General features: G+C 41.9%; 1 protein-coding gene across 13 annotated transcripts in view; it reads right to left on the reverse strand.

Annotated features, from left to right (window-relative positions):
* Tead1 (TEA domain transcription factor 1) overlaps positions 1–25,605 on the reverse strand; it is a 240,713-nt gene that overhangs the window by 81,441 nt on the left and 133,667 nt on the right. The window contains exon 1 of one of the 13 annotated variants that reach the window (XM_087211645.1): positions 4,383–4,401. The exons of the other annotated variants lie outside the window; for them this stretch is intronic. The gene's annotated coding sequence lies outside the window, so the exon portion shown is untranslated. Of the gene's footprint in view, positions 1–4,382; positions 4,402–25,605 lie in introns of those variants that run through there. 13 annotated transcript variants of the gene reach the window in all.

Consider the following 25,605-nt stretch of genomic DNA (forward strand, 5'->3'; position numbering starts at 1 on the left):
GAATTTCCAGAATTTAGTTCTTCCTGTAAAAACGTAACTCCCACTAGAAGAATTAACAGTCGATATCTATAACTACTAAGCAATAGCTACACAAAGACGAGTTATGCAAGCCTCAAATCAAAACAGCCCTCACATGGGATTACCTGCACTTAGAAAGCATGCTAGAGAAAAATGTCTAGGCACTTAAGAATTCTTTTAGCCATAACATGGAAATCATGATAAGAAGGACAACATTTTTAAAAGGCACTCAAACTGAAGGAATGGAAATCTGGGGGCTAAACTACCTGAAATCAACTCAGTGTGGAAGCAGAGATGCTGTGAGGTTGAAGGAAGCTGGACTAGGCCCTATGACATGTGGGCATGAGACAAAATACTGTGCTTATCTATGTCTGTGTTTCGTCTCCCCACCCACAGGGTTCCCATTTTTAAAATGCTGAACTAAGGTTCACCGAAGGGAAGAAACTTCCCCAAGTTCCCAAATTAGTCAGTGGTAGAGCTGGGGCACAAACCCAGTTTTGTCTACAAGATTATTCCTTAAGCTTACACCAGTTGCTTTGAAAACAGCCTCTGAAGTAAGTTACCTTCCCACCAAATCATTACTAAGTGCTTAATGAGAACAAAATCTCAGAAGGAAGCAGAATCCAACCATGAAATGGAATGAATGTGATACTGAAGACTGAACCCAGGGCTTTTCTACTGAACTATGTCAACATTGTTTTTAATTTTTAATTTTTTTTTTTTTTTTTTTTTGCGATAGGGTTTCACTAAGTCACTAGGTTGCTCATGTTGAGCTCAAATTTATAATCTTCCTGACTCAGCCTTCTGACTACTGGAATAACAAGTGTGCTACCATGCTCAACTTCACAACTGTTCTTCATTCATCCAAGGCCTTCACAATCTAGAACTATACACTCCCCTCACCCAGCACATAATATGCACTGCATAAGCAGGGTTGTACTGTGCTCTGTAGGAGACAGACTTGTCTGCCCTCATGTAGTGAACAGCCTCAGGGGAGAGGTGAAGCAAGATGCCAGGGAACAGCAGCAAAAGAGCATCAGGTAGTAGAAGAAACACACTGAGGAACAGTCTGAGACGAAAGTCCAGAGGTGTTTCCTCCCATGACTGCCAAGTGCCTTAGCCATTTCCAACTGCTCCAACTCCAGGAGCAGCCAGCCCAAGGTGACACTGTGTGGAGCCTGTGAAATGCTTTCCAGTCTAGATGACAGCCAACCAAACCATACCAAGCGGCCCTGCCTGGAGAGTTTAGATTCAGGACAGCCAAGCCATTTTCATTCTCCTTTAAAATTTTTGATTACTGAGGTATCATACAAACATGTTCCTTGTAAAGACACTAAAATGGTATGTATATAGACCTACTTTTTCCTTTCTCCTGTCACTCTCCACATATACTTCTCACTGTACCCAAAGCATGCTGTCCTTGTTCATGCTGAGTGCGGTTCCCTCTGGGTGAAAGGACCCGCCTATGCGTGTCCCTGCCACCACAGTGCTGCCCAAATCTGCTGATCTGTGATCTCTGAGCTGCTAAGACCCTGTGGCCAGCACAGCCCCACTGCCCTGGCAGGGAGCTTGCTCTGATCTCTGGCTCAAGAGCCTTCCTGCAGCCCCCAGCATGGCGCTTTCTGTGCTCAGTTCTGCTGGGTGTGCGCCCGCGCGCGCGCGCGTGTGTGTGTGTGTGTGTGTGTGTGTGTGTGTGATTCGCCCATCTTCCTCAACAAATTATGAGCCGCTCAAAAGCAGGAGCCACATCCTGCTCCCCAAGTGCTCTGTCCTCCCAACTTCTGGCACTGTACTGAGAACTTGCTACTTAATGACAACACTACTGCTGATTGTAGTCTCCTCCCAAAGAAAAGAAAAAAGCCTATTAGAGATGGCGGAAGAAAGGGGAAAGTCCTGTGCTGGCAGGCACGGGGTGTAAGGAGGCATTAAAGCGTGGTGCTTGCCTTTATGAACTCCGAAACAGGGGAATGCCTGTGGAATGCTGAAATGTCCAGGAATTTTCTTCTCCCTGAGCTCCCAGAAGAGGAAGAAACGCCCACAGTCACAGCTGAGATGGGGCCAGAAAGCATGTGAGTGGTTGTATATTCTGAGTGAACCCAGAAAACTTAAAGCCTTTCCTTCTTCAAAATTTGCTTAGTCTTCTCTGTCTTGTAGTTTTGTTTTTTCGTTAGTGGTCTTGCTGTGTTACACAGGCTGGTCTTGATCTTGAAATTGTGGGCTCAAGTGATCCTCCTGCCTCAGCCTCCTGAGTAGGTGGACTACTGGGCTGCATCACCACTCCTGGCTTCTCTGTCACTAATTTTTGATCTTCGTCAATCTCAGATTTATCACCCTGCCTCAGTCCACCACTGACGTGGAGGATGATATTCAGCATTTAATTGAGAAAACACAGATTTCCAAGAAATCTCTACTTCATCCTAGGTAGAAAAAGTAAGAATGAACTGAACGAACGGCTTAAGATGAGTAAGGTAGCACAGGGCCACACTCCTGGTAGCCACATTTTCTAAAGACAGGACGACTACACACAATCAATGCATGGCTTTCTCTGCAAACTCAGGACTGCAGAAAAGTTTAGCTTTTTTTCTTTAAAGCCAGAGCCCAAACTCCTTATCCTTATGTGGCCCCATCACTGAATGTTGCTTTGTAAAGATATCTCACAGTGAAATTATCCAGCAAACCCTTGTGCGGATAGAAGGTTCCCCAAGTCAACAACCGCTTAAGCAGTTTAAACCAACAAGCAAGATGCCCTCTATTTAAATGCTATGAGTGAATCTATTTTAAGCCTTTAAAAATCCTTTGGGCAGGTGTTTAAGCTGTGTACAGACTGAGCCCGTGGAGGCCCTGGGGGTGGGAGGGTGGGCTCGGCTCTCCATGCAGGCAACACTTTGTTCAGACAATCTTCCTGCAGCAGGTCATGTGACAAAGGCCAAATAAACAGCATCTGGGGATTTTCAATTACAGACCTTCGCCCAGCATGCCTGCACTGTAATCTCTACCAGATGAGGCTCAGGCCTCCCTATTTTCAATAATTCACACACTGTGTACACATAACATGACAATAAGGGCATTCATGGCGCGGCCTGATTCGCAGATCAAAGCTAGCAAAGGACCAGCTGTAAGCATGCTCGGCTGCCGGATGATTCGTGCTTTTCACAGGCTTGGAAAGACACTCCATGGGACCTGGCAAGCCAGCCTTTTTCCTGTGCGGTATGCTGAGCAAACTCTGCACATGAACAAGGGTGTCTCTGGGGACAACCAGAGAGGCGACCAATTCCATGTGCATGTGCAAGTACTACTGGAAAAGCTTCAAACTCTGATCTACTCAACAAGCTGCCTTCTGGCTGGTGCAAGATCTATGCAAAAGCCCACACTGCTCATGGGGTCAGGTGGTTCTTAAAAACAAACCTGCCCTAAAAAGCCTAGCAGGTTCCTATGCTTAATAAACCTTAGCCAAGTGGTCCAGTTTACAAATCCACTGGCTGTGCAGTTTCTATTCAGTTGGCACAAATAGACTCAAGACACAAAACTAGGAAGGGTGTTTTTAATGCATGTCACAGAGCTTCAGGTCTGGGAAATAAGAGGACACTCTGTTGTTACTACGGAAATCCCTACGCGTTAACTCAATTAACTCGCATGCATAGACTAATGCATTTAGCCACTGTGTCAGTGTTTGCGCACGCGCACAGATTGCTCCTTAAAAGCATTTCAAATTCTCAAGTCCACCACACGCTCAATAGCTCTTGCCCTGCTGCAGGGAGAGGAAATAAGGACACCACTTCCTCCTATAAAGATTTCACACCCATCAATCAGGGCAGGAACCAGGACACTGCCATAATGGTGACTTCCTTGGAACAAACACAGGCTGCTCACCAGCTGTGGCTGTGTGTCCTTAGCCCCTTTTCTTTCTTATTCAGAACAGTTTCCTCTTAATCACAATAATCCCAAAAGTGCTAAAACATATCAATCCTTTGGTAAGCCCTGCCTACAAAGGACCAGCCGGCTGGCTTTTATGGCCTTGTCCAACAGCAGCTGATAGTTCATTCAGCGACAAATCCAATTTAGCAGTTACAAGAGGTTTAGCATCCCTGAAAAAATATTGGGGTTGATCTGGCCCTCTGAAGTCAGCAAATGCTCCCCTGCCACGTTGCTTCAGAGATGTGGCTGCTGTCATATTCTGCATTTCTATAACCAAATGCCTTGGAGTTCAGGCCCTGAGGCCCCCCGCGAGCCAACAGTGGTGATGGTGGAGACAGCAATTTAATCTCTAGGTTAAAAATGCAGGCAATAACCACACATAGAAACTGAATAATGCGATTTTTAGCCCCCACCCAAACATAAAAAGGGGAGTAACTGGCTCTACTTACAGGAATTTCTAGGACACTGAAGGAAAAATGCTAGGAGATAAAGGTGATTTTATTCTTAATCTTTGGACTTTAGGTCAGTTCTGAAAAGTAAAAAGTGAAATCAAATGTGAAGGTTTTATCCTTATATTAAAATGCATCTTATCAAAAACTTACATATGATGACCCTGTAATTAAAACACCAAAATGTTAAAGCAATGAAAAACTTTTAATGTTTGATGAGGAAAAGCCAGAAACTAACGTAAAGAAAACTTCATCTTTGAATGTTTAATATATATTCCTGACTGACAATTATGTAAATTCAAATTTAAAGAATCTCTAAAGAAAATGGATAATTCAGCCATAAAAGGAATTCACACCCAATAAAATGTGATTTTTAAGGCACAAAGTAATTTATAAAGTAAAATACAAAGGAAATGACCTAATAGGAACATTGGATGATTATTCATTTAATATTAGGCTTTGTAGTAGATGGTTGGTTATTTATCCCAGCTACACTTTTAAGATACTAAAAAAGTGACCATAGAGACATCTGGTTTAAAAAAAAAACAAAACAGTTTTCAGTGCCTTAAATGATACACATGCAATTGTGGCTGGCAAGATACCAAGGATGGAATATTTCATACATGGAGTTTTTTTAATTTCATGTGGTTTTCAAACTTTATTCTTTTCTGTGGATTTTTCTAAAGTACAAACTGCAAACTAAAACAAAACAAACACCCAAAGCCTACAGCCTAGAAGACGTTTTGCTTCTGTGAATAACAACTCATTAGATTAATATTTTGTCAGTGTCACTTGTCACAACAAAAGCAGCAGCATTTATAATTTTCTCTAAGACTAGTTTAATTAAAATTCAAAAAACCACGACAAAACTATATTGAATTTCATTTGCCACATTGTAATTACTTACTTTGTAGCTGACTATAAACAGTATTTTATTACATCCACAAAAATGCATTTAAAAGCTAACAGTAATTCATAGACACTGGAAGAAGTGAGGGAGCAAGTTCTATCCCTTCTACTTTGAAAAGTGGGCTGCTTCCTGCTTCAATGTGACCTAAGAAAATGAGGACCCCTGAGATCCCCCATTCTGAGGCAATATATGGCTCAGTCTACATTCCCTTCACTTAAAGCAGGGCTTGGGCTCCCCGAGAACACCAATTTGGCAGAGCCAGATCTGTGTATTTCTTCCCAAGACCAACAGAAGGAGTCTGGCTTGGCTCAGATCCAAAAATCAGACAATAGAGGCAGCCAGGCATAATGGATGACTTAAAGGATTTAAAACCACCATTTGCATCCTCCCAGATAAACAATTAGCTTTAAAAAAAGTTTTTTTAAATTAATTTTTTCTAGAAGCAACTTCCAATGCTGTTAACCTGCCTTGCAGGGGGGCAGTGAATTTAGTGAAATTAGACTTAGGTTAAGAACATTTACTAGAGGCATTTTCTTCCTCAAAGTATCTCAATGAAATCAGAAGAATCAAACCATTCAATTTAGATAAAAAACAAAGTTTAGAATTTGAAAAGTTGGGAAAGGATTAGAAAAGCTTATAAGCTAGCATATGGGAGGGTTTTCAATATATTTGCTTTTTCCTCCATCCCTTCTTCATTTTCAACTCATACAAATCTAAAAGGCAGCAAAATTTAAAAATCACTTATAGAACAAGGCAGGCAGGCACAGATGTGATTTAAGCATGAAAGAAAGGAGACAGCCTTCAGACATGGTTGCCAGATAGAAATCAGTGGTTCTGAAACTGCATACGAGGAATTCTTGAGCTGATGAAGACCTAGGAGTGAATGGTTAAGAAAGGACAGTGAAATATCTTGAAAGTTAACCCTCATTTCTCTGGAATGATTTACAGGACTGGGTAACAGTACTTCCTTCGGAAGTTCACCAAGCCTCCATTAATATGGGAGGCAGCAGTGTGGTTTCCATGGCAACAGAGACTCTCACTCTCCAGCAAGCTCAGTGCATAACTGTCAAAGGTTTCTCCTCAAATCTCAACTTCCTGTTTGCAGGTGCTGACAAAACCAAACATACTTTTAAGCCCAGGCAAACAGTGCAGGGATTTCCAAAAGGGATTCTCATAACCTTGGTTTTATCAAAAGTGACCTGGCAGTATCACAAAATTCTCCATCTGGACCTTGCTGCAGAGCTCTGAATAACAATTTTAAAAGAAGTTAAAGGGCCCCTGAGAATGTTCAGTGAGCTAAATATATTTGCTATATTATAGTGTGTTATGACAAGCTATATATTATTATAATAGGCTCCCATGATTAACATTAGTCTGCTTTATTCCAGACAGAATTTGACACCTAAGGAAATTGAACTGCAATTTTTACATACATAACCCTGATGTTCATACTTCATGAGGTCATGACAGGTTTTCAAAGAGAACTTTCCAAATCACTCCATATGAGCAAAGAAGAGCAGGAAAGTGTATGCTAGAACTCTGCCATTAACAGCCATAGGCTTTAGGGAAAGTTATTAACCTTTGTGAGCCCCAAAGATCTAACATCCTACAATGCTATGATATCACAATGAGCTCTGATTATTTTCATATTCCTTTCAAACACATGGGGCTAACACACTGGAAAGCACTGGCATTCTTTGTTCCTCCGTTTCCATTTCCCTCTGAGCACTCACTGAGGCTGAGGTTTCCAGGGTGCAAACCAAAGGAAGCCAGCCTATTTCCCCAGAAATGAAAAGCAACTGAAAGAAGGCAGGATATATGAAAGCAGCCTAAAGAAGGGCAGGGAGGGATTCTTGGAAAAGGCCAAGGTCGCGTAGCTCTAAACCAACCTGTCCAAGGACATGAAAGCCAACATTCCCCACAGAGTTTCCCTCAAGGCTTCTAAGCTGATGGAGGACAGTGAGTGCAGCCTTAGGTGAAGGTAGAAGACAGGAGCTTCTTACCCAGCACCCCCCCACACCCCCATCGCAAAAGCAGTGCTGAGGACAGAGATGCTCTACAGCCAGCAATTGATGGACACAGGTTATGGCCATGACCTGGGGGAAGCAGCTAAGGGTGCTGAAGAAGGAAGAAAAGGCAGCACCTCTGTACCCACTGAGCACACAATCTACCGACACCCTGTTGTGCGAGAGATACTGGTGAAAAACAAGGCAGAGCCACACTAGCCACATATTTTTCAGGCTTCTCTTTTTTAATTGTTCCTCTTCCTTCTTCTTTCACTTCTGAACAAACTAGATTTATATCCTTTCTCTGCATTCACATAGTGCATCCACAAAACAATGTACCATCCCACATGGGAAGTCTCACACAAGCACTGCCTTTGTTTTTAAGTACATATAAGGGCTTTAGCAGACAGTAACAAATTCCTGACAGCTACAGCTGATAATTTGAGAAGAGAAAAAGTATTTCATTTTAGTTTTCAGACGGGTCTGGCTCAGGAACACATCAGCTGAAGGACAGGGAGGGAAATTTCCAGTACAACTCTCTCCCTTTAAAAGTCATAAAATTACTGCGAAGGGGAAGCGATCAAATCTCTACCAGAACTCTGAAAGCCACTGCATATCTAATTTCATTCTATTCAAGAGGTCACATACAGGCAGCCACTATTTTCAGACCAACTTCCTCAATATGAAGTCTGTGTCTCATTTTCTACCTCAGAGAAAAATGACAGATATGTAAAGTGAATGTATCCTCTCCCACCCTGAAAGAAGACCTGCAGAGAGCCCTGTATACCTATGAACATAGACAGGATGCCCCAATTCATGAAGAGCGCATGGCCAAACCCTAGACCTAGGCATCAGGGGCCAATAGATGGGTCACTTATTTCATGAAAACAAAACCGTAAAAATTTAATGATAAAGACTAGTATGCATGGGGCCGGGGATTTAGCCCAGTGGTTCCGTCGCCTGCCTTGCAAGCGCAAGGACCCGAGTTCGATCCCCGGTACAAAAAAAAAAAAAAAGACTAGTATGCAGGAACCATCATACCAGTATATAAATGCTGAGTGACCCTGCTCTACAATTTAATTATAGACTATTAGGTGAGAACAGGGAGGAATATTTATGTAGTTTGGTTTATGAAGTTAGGTTATCCCAGTGTTCATGCCACTCGTAGGGGCATCTACCCAAAATGCATGTGACAGAGGGACAGAAGATAAGCCAAGAAAATTTTGCTACAGTGAGACCACCATACCAAGAGTTTAGGTTGCATAATGCAAACAATGGAAGGTACTATGAGATGCACTCAAAAAAAGGATGTTTAAACACCTTATCTGGATATTAGAAGAAATAAACCTAGCTATAGACTGATGGCTAGGATAATTGCAGAAAACTAATTAGAGGCAGGGAGATAGCCAAAGACAGCAAAGCAACAGCTCAATTGAGAGGTAATAAAAGCCTGAATTTGGGAGTTAACCTTGGAGAAAATAAGGAAACTAAATCCAGGGGTAGAACTTCTAGGTCTTCTTGACATACAGTGGTATCTCAGTTCATGAAGGCTTTTGTTTGCAAACAATTTGGTTCACAAACAGAAGCATTTGGCAAAGTCTTATTTTTGTTTCCAAACTCTGCACTGGGTGACAAACATGACCACAGCCAACTTTCCCACACAAACACAAATGTGGCCATCTTTTGAAAAGTTGTAGATCAAATTAAGCTCGTGACCTGAAGTACCACTGTACTTGCTATGAAGGGACAGAAAGGATTTCAATGGCAGCTGCTAATTTTTTTGCTCCTAGAAGGTACCAACATTGCAGAAACAAAGAATACTACAGGAAAGGCAAGAGACAAGAGCAAGGGAGGCAGTGAGATGCATTTTGGGTATGTGGCTTTGAGAAAATGAAAGTATGTCCACATCTGGCAGACAGTAGGACGTACAGGGGTAGAAATCAGAGAGTCCAGCAGACCAGGAGACAGGGTCTGGCTGTCAAGAGCTACTGCTAACAAGTGAACCCTTGAGAGTCACCAATCGTACCCAGCTGAAGAGTGCAGAAGGAAAAGAGCGATGAGGAGAGGTTTAAAAAGCGGAAAAGGCGTCAGCAGTGAGGGCTGAGAAATAGAAAAGAAAAATATATACTTGATTGAATAATACCATGGAAGGCAAGAGTAGACAGTTTTACAGAGAGAGCTCAAAAAATCAACAGTTTAAAATGCTGGAGAGAGGTCAAGTAGGATGAGAGCTATGGAGCTATGTTAGGGGACCCATCAAATTATATCTCCTAAACACTAATAATAAACATCCTCATGTGCAACAGGAGTTGTAGCTGTATGTGCTGCCCACTCATCAGTTTCAACTAAGGTGAATCTTGTTCTGAGTCAAGAGTGCTCAAGTAGGGTTCCAAGAATTCCTTTGAGATTTATATTACTAAACGGGTCTTATATACCTGGACTCCAGTCACTGACCAAGGGTGTGGAAAACGAATGGAAACAAACTCTAAGATCAGTGGCTCAGGGATAAGCTGCATTCACAGAGCAGGGCTTTTGGTAGAGGAAAGGTGAGGAGGCCAAAGGATCCACTTTCCCAGGTCTGTGCAAAGGCTGGGTAGAGGGCGATCACACTCACTTGTCAAGTACCATCGCCAATGGACCACGGGTACAAGAATTTGGGGAAAGATGGATGAAAATACTCAGTGAGAATCAATTAGATTTCATAGTTTAAAAAACTGTATGCTTAATCATTTGTAAATTGTATGCCACAAATGCATCCTTTAGTGAAATTTTAATCAATATACAGTGTTCATATACGTATGTATAAAATATATATATATACATACATACACACACACACACACACACAAAGGCACAGACATGCGGTTGTAAAATATTCATCAAAACACCAGTGGCTATAGCTCTGGCTTTTTTGGTACCAGGGATCAAACTCAGGACCTCGCACTTGCCAGGCAGGCACGGATATAGCTTCTTATTCTAATCATTGATTTGAAAAGTTCCCCCATTGCGGAAGTAGATTACTAATTCAGCACACAATGTCATACTGAGTATCCAAAGGTCACTCTCTTGCTACTGAGTTCTTCCAGGGTCAGCCAACCCACTCCCACAGGTAGAACCCCCACCTCCATCACTTCAAGCTTGGCTTCTTCTAGGCCCTCACCATTCCCTTCTGGTCTTTTGAAGCAACCTCATAACTGCTTTCCTTATTTATCTTCCATTTCCTCCCACTCCTGCCCTTCCTTAAGGCCACAGATTGATCTTTCTCAAAATAAGTTCAACCACATCACCTTCAAGGCTTCCTTCCTCCCCCTTGGCGCCCTGCCTTGCAGCACCTTACATGTAAATGCCAACTCTTATGGTTGCCTGCAAAGTTCTGTCTGTTTATACTCAGTGGAAATAAAACCTGCCACCATGTCAGAAGCTAGGGACTCCGACAGCCTTCTTCAAAGTCTCATGACCTCACCATGTTCTACTCTCACTTGTCTCCGCAGCCACCTTCTCCATTGGTCTCTGAGGTACTACAGGGTGAAAACGCTCTCTAACTTCTGTGTCCCCACCCCCAGCACACCACCTAGCCCACTGGACAGGCTCAACAATTGTTAACGAAAAGAAGATGAGAAAAATGCACAGAGTATATATAGTACTTCTGAAGTTTAAGATATTCAAAATTTTTTTTCAACTAAGTTGGAATGAAAATATTATTTTGAAAAAAATTATTTGGGAAATTTCCCAAGTCTCTGAAAAGCAAGTCTGAGAGTTCTTTTGTGAATTGCTTGTGCGGTGACATGCTTTCTGTCAGAAGAAATTTATTAGTCCATTTCCCCAGTATGAGCCACACAGATTTTTTTGTTGAGAAACCTTGTAATCCCATGTGTGTGGTTTCTTGTCCATCCAAGCCTCCTGTTACAAAATCTTATTGCTCTAAAACCAACAAGTAAACAATGAAAATATTTGCAACTGTACTGCCTGGAGTGAGAAGAACATCAGAGAACCAGGAATATTTGGCTCCAGAAGACATGGTATGGACCATTTCATCTAAAAATTTCAATTTAACAGATGAGAAAACTGAAAGTGAACAGAAGCCAAAAGACATATCCAAGGGCACAACACCAGGAAGTGTGCAGCTGGGAAGAACTGGGCTCTGACTCTGCGGTGAGGTGGTGCTCACTTTAGATCCAATCCAGAATAAAACCTTTCTTTTGCTGGGACAAAATTTATCTTTGATATGCATCTCATCATTAACAGCAAATGATGAAACACATTCAACGTTGCTTCTCAACGTGAATCAAATCCAAACTTCTTAGACAAAGAAAGCTAATGCAGGTATATCTGAATTGTGTTCCAGAACCACTCTGATCACAATTATGTAATCAAAAGGTAAATCCTGGTCTTCTTTGGAAAGCATCAGGGCTCAAGGATATTACTGGAGACCAAGGACAACACAGTATTCCAAACGCCCCCTGAACATTGAAATCTTGTTTGTCACACGTTTCCCCCCAAGGGTTCACAAAGGGAAATACCACACTAACACAGAACACAGAACTTCTGTCATGGGTTCACGGGACTATGTAGCATGTCATGAAATGACAGGATTTTCAATATCCCTAGATTCAAAAATTCCTCTGAAGAGGACAACGAAGTATCTTTCATTTAACTGGCTGGACGATATATAACACAGGCAAAAGGAGATGAAAGACTAATTTTTGACCAAATCCCCAGGGTATCCTCAAACATGAAAGGTGACAGACATTGTTGCTTTGAGTCCTTGCTTAACCTGCCCCATGCAGGATCATCTGCCAAGGAGAAGATAGCATTGCCCTCACTTGGAGCCAAGCCTTTCCCGAGGGGCCACAAGACCCTGGGGGCCAGTCTTCTGGTCCTCCGTCCGTAATTCCAGCCTCACAGCTGTGGAGTCCTCTCTTTCACCTTGCTGCTTCTCTACACTCCCTGTGGGTCATTGCTCTACTCATAAATATGTTTCGATCATCTCTATTTCAGGTGTTAACATATGCAGAATAACAAAACTGAAAATGTATTATGTAACCCTTTAGCTACCCTAAAAATCCTCTTAGAGAATTTCAAGTCAACTCTATATTGAGGCCTTTAGGAAAATACTGAATAAATCTACATTTATCTTTCATGGTTCTAAACTTTCATCAAGGTCCCCTGAACTTGCTTCTTTCCAGACAGAAGGATCCTGATGTCTTCGGCCTGTCATGGCTAGACAGTGTGTTCACTCCTTGTGTGCCTTCTTAAGGGGCTGCATCAGATAGCACACAATAGCCCAAAAGCCAATGCATGCCAGGTGCTGGCTCAGACCCTCCCATGAAGACCACACAGAGAAGCTTACCCAAAGAGTAGGTTCAGTAGTTTAGGAGACCCTGGCCTAGGGGCTGGGGCACTCAGTTCAAAGTTCAGCTTAAATTCATCTGAACCTCAACCTTCTTACCTGTAAGAAGGATTTAAAATTCCCCTAAGAAACTAATAAGAGGGCCAACAAAGAACATTTCTAGGGTTATCGGCTAACACAGTACTTGGCACACAACAGCTACACTGTAAGTATTAGCTGAACCCCAAATTAGATGCAAAGGAATTCATTTCTCATCACCATTACAATTTCTCCATCATATTGCTTAAATTATGATCTTCATGTAATTATTCCCTCAGTCAAACAGGCCCACACTTCAACATTCATCACTGCTGGTTAAAGAGGAAGAGAGAACTCTAATTCTCCTGAACTTTCCTATTTTCCTCAAGGCACCAACAGAAGCAGCAGCCAACGACACCGAAGGCTGATTCTCAAGACAAGAAACGTAAACAGTTTGATAAAATGAGAAAAGGTTCATCCTCACAGGCAGTCAATCAATGAGGTATAAAACAATTAAATACCCATCACTGCCTACAACAGTCCTCTGTGTTCCCAAGACATATATTGCTGTCAGTGATGCTTTTTTAGATAGCAATTTGATTATATGTATCAACAAAGGGCTTAAAAAATAACCTTTGCTCCCAGGTAATGTAATTTAGGAATATAACCTGCAATCTAGAAGGAAAGCTGCTAGAAGATATTTGCATACTTATCTCAGTGTAAAGAGAGAATAAGAGAAAAAACTAGTAAACACACATTAATTTAAAAAGATTTAAATTGAGAAAGCAAACTGAATCATGCAAATAGAATGATTAAGATTTGATGCAGTCATATGAAGAGAATACAATACATCAAAACACTAACAGTGGTTGTCTCTGGATGCAAAGTACGTGGATGGGCTTTCGGTTCTCCTTTATCCTCTTTCTGGTGTGTTTTTGTTTTCTGAGACAAGGTCTCACCATGTAGCCCACACTGGCCTGAACCTCAGGATCCTCCTCCATCCCAACTGCTGAGATTACAATGGGCATGCATCACCATGCCATGCTATTTGCCTACTTTGTATTTAGGCAAATCTACCTGACCTGTGCATTCAACCGCTGAGCACACTGCCACAGAGGCAGCACCCACAGGTGGAGAATGAGAGGAAGGTAAGAAGCCAAAACAGAGCAGCACAGGTATGGGGCCGGACACCAGGTCCTTCTGTCAGTGGGCAGCCAACTCCATCTGTAACTCTTATCCTCCGCTGATAAAAGGTGACTGCATTTCATCCCATTTTCCCATCCAACATCCCTCCCAAATCCAAGGACAAGGAACCATTGAATTCTACAGAGTTGATACTGTTGTAAGACTGTAATTCATGTCAGACATCAAGACCTTAAAAAAGGGAAGATATTCCTAAATCTAGTTGCAATAAACTATCCACATTGTGTCACACCCTCTGGACCGTCAAACACATGTGCAGAATACCTCTCTACTGGCTCTTTACCTCACCAGCTTTTATTTCTATACAGTAAGTCCTGACTTATGAACATTCAGGTTGCAAACTTTCACAAATACGAGTGGACCTCACATTACAAACATTCATAGATGTGAAGAAATCGCGGAAGTAGCTCACGCATCTGCTGGACATTGTCACAGTTGTGCTGCTGTGTTTCTGTGCAGTGCAATAGTGTACAGTAGTACAGTACTCAATCAGAGCCCTGGACACCCACAAGCAAGAGCAAAAGCAATGGTGACATGGTGGGACTGCCAGGAAGTTCAAAGCAATACACATTGTATATTTGTGTCAACAGTGTATAAGACTCACTTTGTCAGATTATGAACGTTCTCCCCGAAAAGAATTGTTTGTAAGTCAGGCACTGACTGTACCAACTGCCATCTTAAGACAGCCCTTGTATCCAATAAATCTGTTCCAGTGGAGTGGGTGTGTGTGTGTGTAAACCAAATGCACAAGGGGCCAACTCCCACGCACCTCAATGACCACTAATGTGTGTTCTGGTCTGAATTCATATGTTGAAGCCTTTACCCCCAGTGTATTTTGAGACAGTGCCATGAAGGAGGTATTAAAGGTTAAATGAGGTTCTAAGAGTAGGGCTCTGATACAGAGGGCTGGTGACCTAAGAGGAAGCGACACAACTGTGTGTGTGAGTGCACAGAGAAAAGCCCAAGTAAGGACACAGCAGGAAGGCAACCATCTCTAAGCCAACAGTGAAACCTTCAAAGAAAAATCAGGCCTGCTGATGTGATACCTTGATCTTGAACTTCCACCCTCCCGAACCATGAGGAAATAACAATCTGTGGTTTGCGCTGCCCAGTCCAGAGTCTCCTGCGGTGGCAGACTAATACGAAATGCCAGTGCCCTCTAAAGAGACTAACCTCACTGAATATAGCAGCCAAACCAGCCCTGTCCACCACTTAGAACACAGTACGTGGCACAGCTCAGGGGCTCAATGAAAAAAAAACAAAACACCAAGCCCCCAAGCAATTGTTGAAATTAAGAATTTTAAGCATGGAGTCCAAGAGTATGATGAGAGTGGCTATTTTCTGGGTTAATTGCTAAGTAGGCAGAGAGGAAAGAGGGAGAAACCAGCTATGCTGCTGCTGCTGCGTTCTAAACAGTTTTAAAATATGCTTGTAGGGTAAACTCCCAGACATTATAAATAGTTAATTTCAAGATAATTATGGACACAGTGTTAAGTTAATTAAGTTGTTTGCCTTTATGCACTAGGGTATATGTGACTGTGCCTGGATTGAGTCACTATGGGATACATGGTGTTAATTATCTTGCACCTAGTTGCTGAACATAAAAAAGTACACAATGAGTCCAAGTGAGCTGTATGTAGTAAAGGAAACCCTGCATTTCACAATACAATGCTTTTCAAAGGTGAACTCTGCTAAAAAAGAACAGATCTACTTTTTCTTTTTATAATGAACAGACCATTATGCTCCACCTTTCACCCCGTTATGTCCACAATGTGGTGAGTGTTTGTTAAAAATAACTTCAGGCAGAGAAACTAGGTGGGGGGGGGGTGATAATACATGAATAGAGTGTTTTCTACAGCTTGAAGTCAGAAAGTGAAAGGCGGCATCAAGATGACTAGATTCTGGTGATCTAATGCAGCATGGTGAATATCATTAGCAATACCATACTGTATACCTGAAATGTGCAGTGTTTTCTCTCTCTCCCCACCATCACCCCCGAAACAAAGGTAATGGTGATGGATCTGCTGACTCGCCTCACTTCTATAATCATCTTACAATGCACACATACATCAAATCATCTGATAAATACACTAGTTTTATTTGTCAATATGCCCCAATAAAGCTGGAAGAGGGAAAGGTAAGAGAGAGGAAAAGGAAGGGAAGGGTCAGGAAAAGGAAAAGGAAAAGATCAAGGGAGTGACTGCGAGAGGGAGGAGGAAGGGAAGGAAGAGAAGGAAGAAAGGGAGGGAAGGTAACGCAATGGACTTCCCCTGAAAAGACAAGGGGCAAAGCCTGGATTCCAGCTGGTCCACAAAATCTGGATGAATTTCTAAGTGCAAGAAACAGTCCTCAAAAATCTACCCAGCCCCCAAAAGCAGGACAACTCACAGTGACCACCTGGGTTTCAAGGCACTTCACCCACTCTCCTCCTAACTTAATAAAAGGGAATGGTTTTCTTCTATCCTCTTTCTCTTTCTCCAGGTCCAAGTCTCAGATGCCCTACCCAAAAGTTGGTCAGGTTACAAAATCACTAAACCCTCTTTTTGCTCCAAGTTCAAGTCTCATTCTTCAACCATCTCAGTTCTGGGTTAGGAATAAATACACTAATTGAATTCATTAATACTACATTCAAAAACACTTTTATTCATCACTGCAGGAAGAAAAAAAATTTTAAGGTTATTTTTTCTTTTTTAAAAAATTTTGTTTTTAACAAATTTTACATATATTTGTGGGATATAATCTGATAATATGGTACATGTGCATATTGCAGAATGATCAAATTAATCAACGTCTCATTTGATATATTCTTTCTTTTTGGAGAGCATATTTAAAACCTGTTGTAGTAATTTTAAAACATACATTATTAACTACAGTCATCAAGCTAAATAAAGAACAGACCACTAGAACTTACTATTCCTCTTGTCTGATATTTGTACCCTTTGACCAACATCTCCCCTTCTCCAATCTTCCTCCCAAAGAAGGCTATGACTTTCAGATAAAACTCCAAATAGCAGCATGAAAGCACCCTGGTTTGCCTCATCTCTTCCTCCATTTCTCAACATGCAAATTAGAGAAAAATGACACGCTCTAGGCCAGTGGCAACTTAAAAGTCAAGGTTTGTTTGCTTAATTTCACCATTTAAAATCTCACTGCCAAACAAATTTATTCTCCTACAAAAAAGAAAATGCTCTGCAAGTCTCAATTCTGGATATACATTTAGATAATGAACTATGGGCATCACTGGAATCTATCCCCCAAATCAGTGACAATCCAATTTTGTCTATCACAATGGCAGACCTGCTGCTTTCTATCTGGAAAAACAAAAGCGAGGTTCAATACTACACATATTCGCTGTGGTGCTGACAGATTAGCTCCCATCATCTCTCTGTGACTCATGAGCTATAACAGCAGCTCACTTCTACTGAAGTGACAATCTCAGAGATAATAGCAGCCTTGTGCAACTGGAGGCAGGATTTAAAAAAAAAAAAAATCAAAAAACTCCAAAGCATTTCTCTATAAGTAGCTGTATTCACTCTCTGCTTTTCTGGATCTTTGGAAGTCTAAATCTGTCTGTGATCAGTACCAAGTACCATTTATGGAGTACCTACGGCATACACCACGGGGATCATGTGATATACTTTCACAAAAGACTAAGACAGGGCTGAGGGCTGGGGACTTAGCTCAGTGGTTCCACCACCTGCCTTACAAGTGCAAGTGCAAGGTCCAGAGTTCGATCCCCCGTACAAAAAAAAACCAAAAAACAAAACCTAAGACAAGGACTGCATTTTACAGATGAGGAAGCTGAGCTTAAGGCTAGTGGAGGAGCTCACTCAAAGCACACATCAAATCAACAGCAGATCCAGGACTTTGGCCAGCTCTGTCAACTCACACTGCCCCTAAAAGAAGGTTGTCTCAGATGTTCAAAAGTTCCAACTGCCCATGGCTATCTGTCCCAGCCACTGTCAGACCCACATGACCTATGCTAAAAAAAGATGAAAAGTCCAAGTAAATAAAATCCTGGCAGAAAATCTATTCTGCCCAAATCATACCTCACCCCCCCTCTCCAAAAATGAACTGAGTAATTTATCTTCCACACCTGAAATGGCTGGTTTTACACCAAATTGCAATTATTCCCCAGGGCTGGTTGCCAGCCACTTATTACTTATTCACTAGCTATGATATGCATTGCATGACATCCAATTTGATCCAAGTCATCTTTATTGGATTCAAACTCTTAAATTCTCATTCCTGAAAATGCAACTGTTGCAACTCAATTCAATAAACATTTATTAAATCCTCACATAATTACATGTATCAAGCATTCAGACATAGCCTTTGCCCTAGGCAAGCTCAAGGGCTATTTGGGGAAACATGCAACCAAAGCAGTAAACACAAGGAGGGGGCAGTTAATTTACTTTAAGAAATCCAGAGGAAACATGTAAGAGGTTCTAGAAAAATGGGAATTTCTAAAATGGCTAGTGGGAGAGAGAGCACACCAAGTACAAAAACAGGACACGTTAACATTCACATTTGGAAATATCAAGTCTGCCTGTGTGACTGGACAGGCAGAGGGAATAAACAACAGAGGCAGGCTGTAAACAAACTCTATGTATGAAAAAACTTCATCCTGAAGGAAAAGGAGAGCAAAAGTTTTTCACAACGGCATGGTAACAGGAGTACATTTAACTTTCTGGAAAGTGAGACAACTTACCCAAACATGTGGCAAGATTAATTTCACATTTTCAGATTTTACACTCCTCGTTTGTTGAGTGATTAAAAGCAAATGTTAAAAAAAAAAAGCCGCATGGGAACAGCTCTTCTTTTTCATTATCTTAGTTCGGGTATACGCTTCCCTGCTTTGCCTGTTAGATCAAGTGGTCCCGTTTAAAACATTTCCGCACACCAAGGCCAGATTTGCATCGCAGCACATCTCTTGCAGGCTGAATGCAATGTTCATAGTTAAGATGATTTGGATTCCCCCCAAAATCTTTTAATTCATTGATAAAATCTTGATTAAAAAATACAGACATTTTGTCATCCTTACATTGACCTCGTCTCTAACTCTCCTGACTGTGTGAAAGCTAATGCTGCCTCCCCTGTCTGGTCAATTATTGCACGGACACAAGGGACCAATTAATGCCATCCATAAAAGCCTGAATCATTCTGTCAATTAACGAGAACTAACTATGTCATCAGATATATTACTGGTGAGCAAGTCTATTTGGTTGCAATATGTCTTGAAGGAGAGCAGTATCAAATGAATCACAATTGACTTGGACAACTGCTAGCATAATTTCGGAAGATGAAAAGACAGATGTGGTAGTTATTAGTGGTCCCCTGAGGAATTACAGCCAAGCAATTGTAATGTGCTAAGACTGCACTAGCAGGTGCCTGCAGTACAAATCAGACAGAGGGTTAAATCAATATTTTCAATTTCTTAGAATCAATCTGGTGTTTGAACGAGATGGAAACTTGTTAGCAATTGGCAGGATGTGTAAATGAAAAGTCAAACTTCTTATTATTTGTTAAAAAGGAATGAGTGTACTGCATCATGCCCTTGGCACACGGTAATGCTTTCATGATCCAGTAGCTGGGGCATTCACGGAAAATCAAGCAGTTCTTAAATTTTAATAGAGTGCAAAAGGTTAGCTTTATAAAGGTTGAACATTCAAGATCTTTAAAAAATGATTGAAGTGTCAATAGGAAAGTTTTGAGCTGTGACAACACTATAGCTATTAATGATTAGTGCAAGAAGCAGAAGGAAACGTTAAACTCAATAGAAAGAGGGGAAAAATAAGTCTTACCAAGAATGTGCGGATTAAGCTCAGCCTTGGAAACACTGCTACCTTTTCTGTTTTACCAAGAAAAAGTCCGGATTTGAATACCATTTAATGAAAACTTTAATTTTTCACCCCCGTCTGCTGTACTAGATTTACAACCCTTGTTGAACATCTGGATTAATTAAACAATTACCTCTGACAATGTTACACTGCATCTTTTGTTAGTTTGCTTGCTTTGAATTTGGAGACAGGTAATCCTACATAGGACCAAACATTATGAAGATGGAGCACACATGAAAAGAATGTGGTATGTGAACAAACTGAACTGCTAACCTAACACATCTGTGTACATACATTAGTCAGCCATATGGAGGGCAGTGTGGGCCACTGGAAGGAGCAGAGTTGTGGTACGAATCTGGGATCTGCCACTCACTTGCACTCATTCACTACAGCTCTAGGATCAGTTATTGCCCAGCACAAAAACCAGGGCAGGTGTCGTACCTGTCACACCTGTTGCAAACAGAAAGTTTCCTGCCAGGCATATCAATTAGAACAGCAAAGGTTTCCATTTTACATTTTATTTAAAACAAAGTGGTAGATTTCAATAAGTAAATGCATATGTGTGCAATATACTTAAGGCTAATGTAAGTGTTTATAGGCAAAACTAAGACTACAGGATTTTTCCTTAAAAGAAAAAACCTCTCTAGAGCTTATTTTTTAAAAAAACTAATTCAAACAAGAATTTCTTGACTATGCAAGACCAAGATTTCTGAGACACAAAGATAATGAGGCAGAGCATTGGCCCTGAAGGAGTTTAAGGGGAACATGTACCCAATTAATGATAAATAAGGCAGGTCTAAGCTGCAGACACCGGGGGAATTTAAGGAAGTGGCGGGAGGGGTAGCTCCACAGGAAAGACTTCTGAAGGCGTGATAATTGAGACGAACCCTGAAGAAGGGTAAGATTCAGACAGTACTGGGAAGGGGCAGGAGGAGGAGAGACAAGGCAGGCTTCGCAGAGCAGGGACCACGGAGTGGTTGCCTGGGAGCCAAAGAAGGAAGGTGGGGGAATTCCAGGAAGAGAAAGTCCTCCCTCAGATCAGGGAGAAGGGAGGCCATCAGCTTCTCAGCAGCACTGGGCTGTGGAACAGAGAGAAGGGAGGAGGTGCAGAGCCAGTCACGCAGTCATGCTCAGCTGGAAAAGACAGAAAGAAACGGGACCTAAAAGAGGGTGTGGGGAGGCGTGCGGCATTCAACTCTCCCCCCTTCCTGCTGCCTGGTTTTCCTGTTTGAACTGGCCACAAACAAACTGAAAGGTGTGTATATGAATGTGTATGTGATAATTATAACTAATACAAGATTAATATTTATAATGTATATAGAACTAATACGTGCATATGTATATACACTGTACATATGCCAACCATTAAAAAAAATTAAAACCCACACAAGCAACAGACAACTGAGAACAAAAGAGATGGGGCGGGCTGGACTGGGCTGGGGAGGCAGTGAGGCCCCCCAGGGAGCTGTAACCCTGGCATGTGGGGCACCACTCCTGCCAGCCTCTGAATATGAAGAGGAGAGGCCAACTCCTGGGCGGGTGTAAGGGGTGGCCAGATCCGACTGGACTCCTCTTACACTGCAGGACTCAGGGGCTAGGTCCATCCCTGGAGAACAGCAGCAAAGTACCCCGTTGCCCAGTGAACAAAGTAAGATAAGCAAGGTGATGGGGGTGGGACAGTGGGCTAGGGGTACCCCCACTTCCCGCCAAGAAAAATGCAATATAAACTGAGAAATAACAGGGTGAGCAGTACTGACTTCACCAAGGGATTCAGAAATTACAATAATAATAATAATAGAAAAAGTAATAGATTTCACAGCAAACATGAAAGAAATGCTCAGAAATTCATGAGAGAACTAGCCTAGCACCTTGGAATCTGCAGAGAGATGCAAGAGTGAGCTGCCTTCCCTCAGATACCTCAGTCTCCCTGCCTTCTGGCTCCTTGTTGGTTCACACATTACCCACGGGGATGTTCCTACAAGGCCTCTGTGGAACCCTGCAGGGTGGGCTGTCCCGACTTTATCTGCCCAGTGAGGGAAACTATTGTTCGGTCCCCAGGATGCTCTCATTCTTTCTTAATTTGGTCTTTGTCACCCCCCAACCATCTCTCTGTGGAATCTCTTCCAGTTTCAAGACAACTAACTTTCTGTATTCCCCAATGGCACAAGGAACTTTTCCACACACACCCCGCCTTTTCTCCAATGGCCCTCTGGCCACCCTGTTCCTGTAACTGCTCTCCTTCAATGACCCCATCCCAGAGGCCCTGTGCAGCAAAACCATCTTATGAAACCTCTGACAATTAGAAATGCCCTCTTCCATGGACAGCTACAAACCCTCACCCTGGCCAACTCATCTGCTAAATAGTCCTTAAATGTTTGTGCTGGGTGTTAAGAAGTAAAGATGGGCCCAGGAGTCTCAGGATACCAATGTATCTGTGTCCCTATGTGGAGATTATATAAGAGCAAGGTACAAGGAACATCCTTCAGAATAGGGTAAGCACTCAGTATATGCCAATTCTTGTAGCTTTGATGGTTACTTCGCTGTAAGCACAGCACATGTTCAGGCTTACTCACCTCTTGTGCTAACAGTGGAGCTCCATAAAGGCATGGATAAAGGAAAATAAATGATCAGCTAGAGGGTCAGTACGAGCATTATCAATCACTGTTCAAAGTCAAGGAGAACAAATTCAAGATCATACCCTTTGGTTTAGATTTTACTTCCGAAGAAAAGTGCTAAGGTAAGCAATGCCTTATGGATTGGTCACAGTTGACAGTAACTATTCAGAACAATTCAATTGTTCCCCCAGGCCTGGTACACATAGGGCAGAGCCCAATAGGTCAAGTTGAGGGTAGAGTGGAGAATACTGGATAAAGGGTGCTTGTACAGAGTGGGGAGGTGGTAGATGGGTGGACTAACCTGTCATTCTCTCTTATATTTTCTGAAAAACTTCCTTAGCCAGCACCCTAGGAAGCTCAGAGAAGTCTGGGGTAAACTTGAGACTGTCACACAGAATCTCAGGGTCTACTGCATCAAAGTACATGGGATAAAACCCCTAACCACTGCACTTCCATCCTGGGAGAGCTCCTTGGAGGTGTATACCTCTATTTGTACCACCATGACCTAAACAGGCAGCAACAAACTGATAGCTCAAAGGCACTGGGGCTAAGATCCTGGAAAAAGGAAATGGAAAGAGGAAGCAGGAAATTTTCTTTCCAACATTTAAAAACCAACTCAAGCTTTAAAAAATTGAATCTGCGTATGCTCCATCAACATCATTAGCTGCTGGAATAGTTTGCAGACATGTGTAACAGAATTTTTATTTCTGCTCCAACTTGTTCCCACAAGAGTTCGAGGCAGGGTCCAAGAGGTCCAGGATGAAGAGGAAAACTGAGGGGGAGGGGCAGGAGTGTAGTTATACAGGAAGAAATAAGCACTCTAAATAGGAAATCATGCTGACCTCAGTAAAGGAATAGTGAGTTGAAAAATCATTCACTTTAATTTTGATTTGTATGCACTGCTAAACTAAAAAATAAAAATTAAGCATGCATGCATGCAGGCACACAAGCCTCTCAGAAAAATCCACACTTATAGGAATATATACTGCAATTCCGCAAAAAAGAAAAACTATGGCTTTAAGAACTTCAACTAACAAACACCAGCTTTTGAAACCAAGGTTCTGCAAAGAAGAACCAATAAAAATGCTGTAACTTGAAACCAACCCACAGAGCACAAAAAGAAAGGAAGCCAGCAGTGCCCAGCTTGCAGGACAAGAAGCTAATTGACTTGAACGTCTGCTGCATAAGCTATAAAATAAGTGCATAAAGAACAATATGAACATACACACCGCCATCGGTTATATAAAAAGGCCTGACTGTCCGCTGCCACACTGCACACCAAACAAGTGGAGCAATTGTTTCGGTGGCTGCACAGAGGAAGAATGGATAATCTGTGCCCTTGTGAATCAAGTGTCCACCAGGAAGAGGTCTCCATCCTGCAGCAGTGGCATGGCGGCACCCCTGGCCCTCCAGAGTCAAGTTGGGGCTGTAAAGATCATTACTGACAATCGGGTTGCACACAAACATATTCTTCAGCCAAATGAGCCAGTAATTTGCTCTGCTGGGGCCCCCTCTCTTCTGCTGAAACACATACTTCTAAGTTTCACCAACTGCTACTTTCCATTACCAGGAAATGTCATTTTCTCTCAATCATTTATTTTTTCCACTGGGTGAGGATACAACAATCCCTGCCAAAGCGCAGTGGAAGTGACAAATGCATCCGCTGGAACTGTAGTGACACAAAGGGGCCACAACACAGCATCAAATCTGTAAGAGCTGGTTCAGGACATTTGGAGAAAATAAAGAAAAAGAAATGCCTTTGCTGCTAGGGATCATTCTCCTTCTCCAACACATTCAATATGAAAAAACCTTTTTTACTCTGTCCTAAAAATCTGAAAACTAGACAGCAGAATGCATGGACTAGCAGCAACACAGGCAAACACAGAGCAATGGAATACCCATGGAACACAGAATTAACAGATCAAAGTTGAAATCTCTACCCTCCCCCCTTCAAGAGCTGTTGCACTTTTAGCAAATCATTAAATTACATAGTCCTTATGTTTCTTATTTGTTAAATAGGGATAATGAGTGTTCTTCTCACACACACACACACACACACACACACGCACGTGCGCACGCGCGCGCGCTCTTTCCCTGGGGTTGTTGAGAACAAAATGAGATTATGCCTATGAACTTTATTTGACATGAATGTGATTCTACAACTTTGTCTAAAATGTCAATCCAAGCATTTCATGAGTTGAGTGCTCATTATTTGCATAGCACTGGGAAAGGTACCTGGGAGATGCAGAGAATTAAATAGTACAGTTTCTGTCTGTGAAGAACTCATAAGCCAGAACTGGAATATGTAAGTTCAGGACTAAAGCAAGATCAGGCATGGTTCGCTACAGATAATAAGTCTAAACGCTTCTCCCTCACCTCACTTAATTCTTCTGCACTCAAGAAAATCCACTGGGTTCTATCCAGAAGGCTTACAGCCCTAAAAACAATAACAACAGAACTGATGAGCAGAATCTCAGCAACACCCAGAGGTATTCTCAGAGACAGAGAGTTAAAAGAAATTCCCTCTTGCCCTTTAGTTACTCTATGAATTCAAACCATGGGGAGGATAGCAGCCTCAAAGGAAATCACCTCTGGAGTAACAAAAAGAACCTGCTTCCAGCCCTTTGACTGAATTGCATTTGAAGAAGATGACTGCATGCAGGGCAGGAACTTCTAGGGCCTAAGCCCTAAGCCCCGAGGCCTGAAAACCAAACCATAACAATGTTAACTGATAATGAGTTTCTACCTGCCAGGTACAGTGCTAACCTTTTAACCACTTTTAAAATTGATAGTCAAAGCAACCCTAAGGGAAAAGTAATTTTCTTATTGCATTTTCAGAGGAATTGAAGGACTTGATATAAGTAAGTTACTGGACCAAGATTTGCACAGCCAGTGAGAGGCAAACCATGATTTGAATCCAAGCAGGTTCATTTCAAATTCCTTCCTAATTGTTAGCACACCTTGATTATTACATTTGTTGGATCTATATCATTTGCCACCCTGCTGTTCATTTCAAAAACCACTTGCTCATACCATTTTCTTTGCAGAAAGACCAAAAACACTATGGGTCTCCCCCGAATCCCGCCAGGCCCCTTAAACACACAGTTTTACAGGGAAAATTATAACCCAAGATGCATGGTGGGTTAGGAGATGTGCAGATCTAAAATAGCCTGTGAAGTTTTAATAACTCTGAATGACTTAAGTTAAAAAATTTTAACCTTACTAGGAACAACAGAATACAGTTAAATATGTTCACTTTTTACCCACTGAATGAAAAAAAA

This window comes from Heterocephalus glaber, unplaced genomic scaffold (genome assembly GCF_053883595.1).
Source record: "Heterocephalus glaber isolate CG9 unplaced genomic scaffold, H.glaber_assembly_v1.0 deba00001428, whole genome shotgun sequence".
Classification (NCBI taxonomy): domain Eukaryota; kingdom Metazoa; phylum Chordata; class Mammalia; order Rodentia; family Bathyergidae; genus Heterocephalus; species Heterocephalus glaber.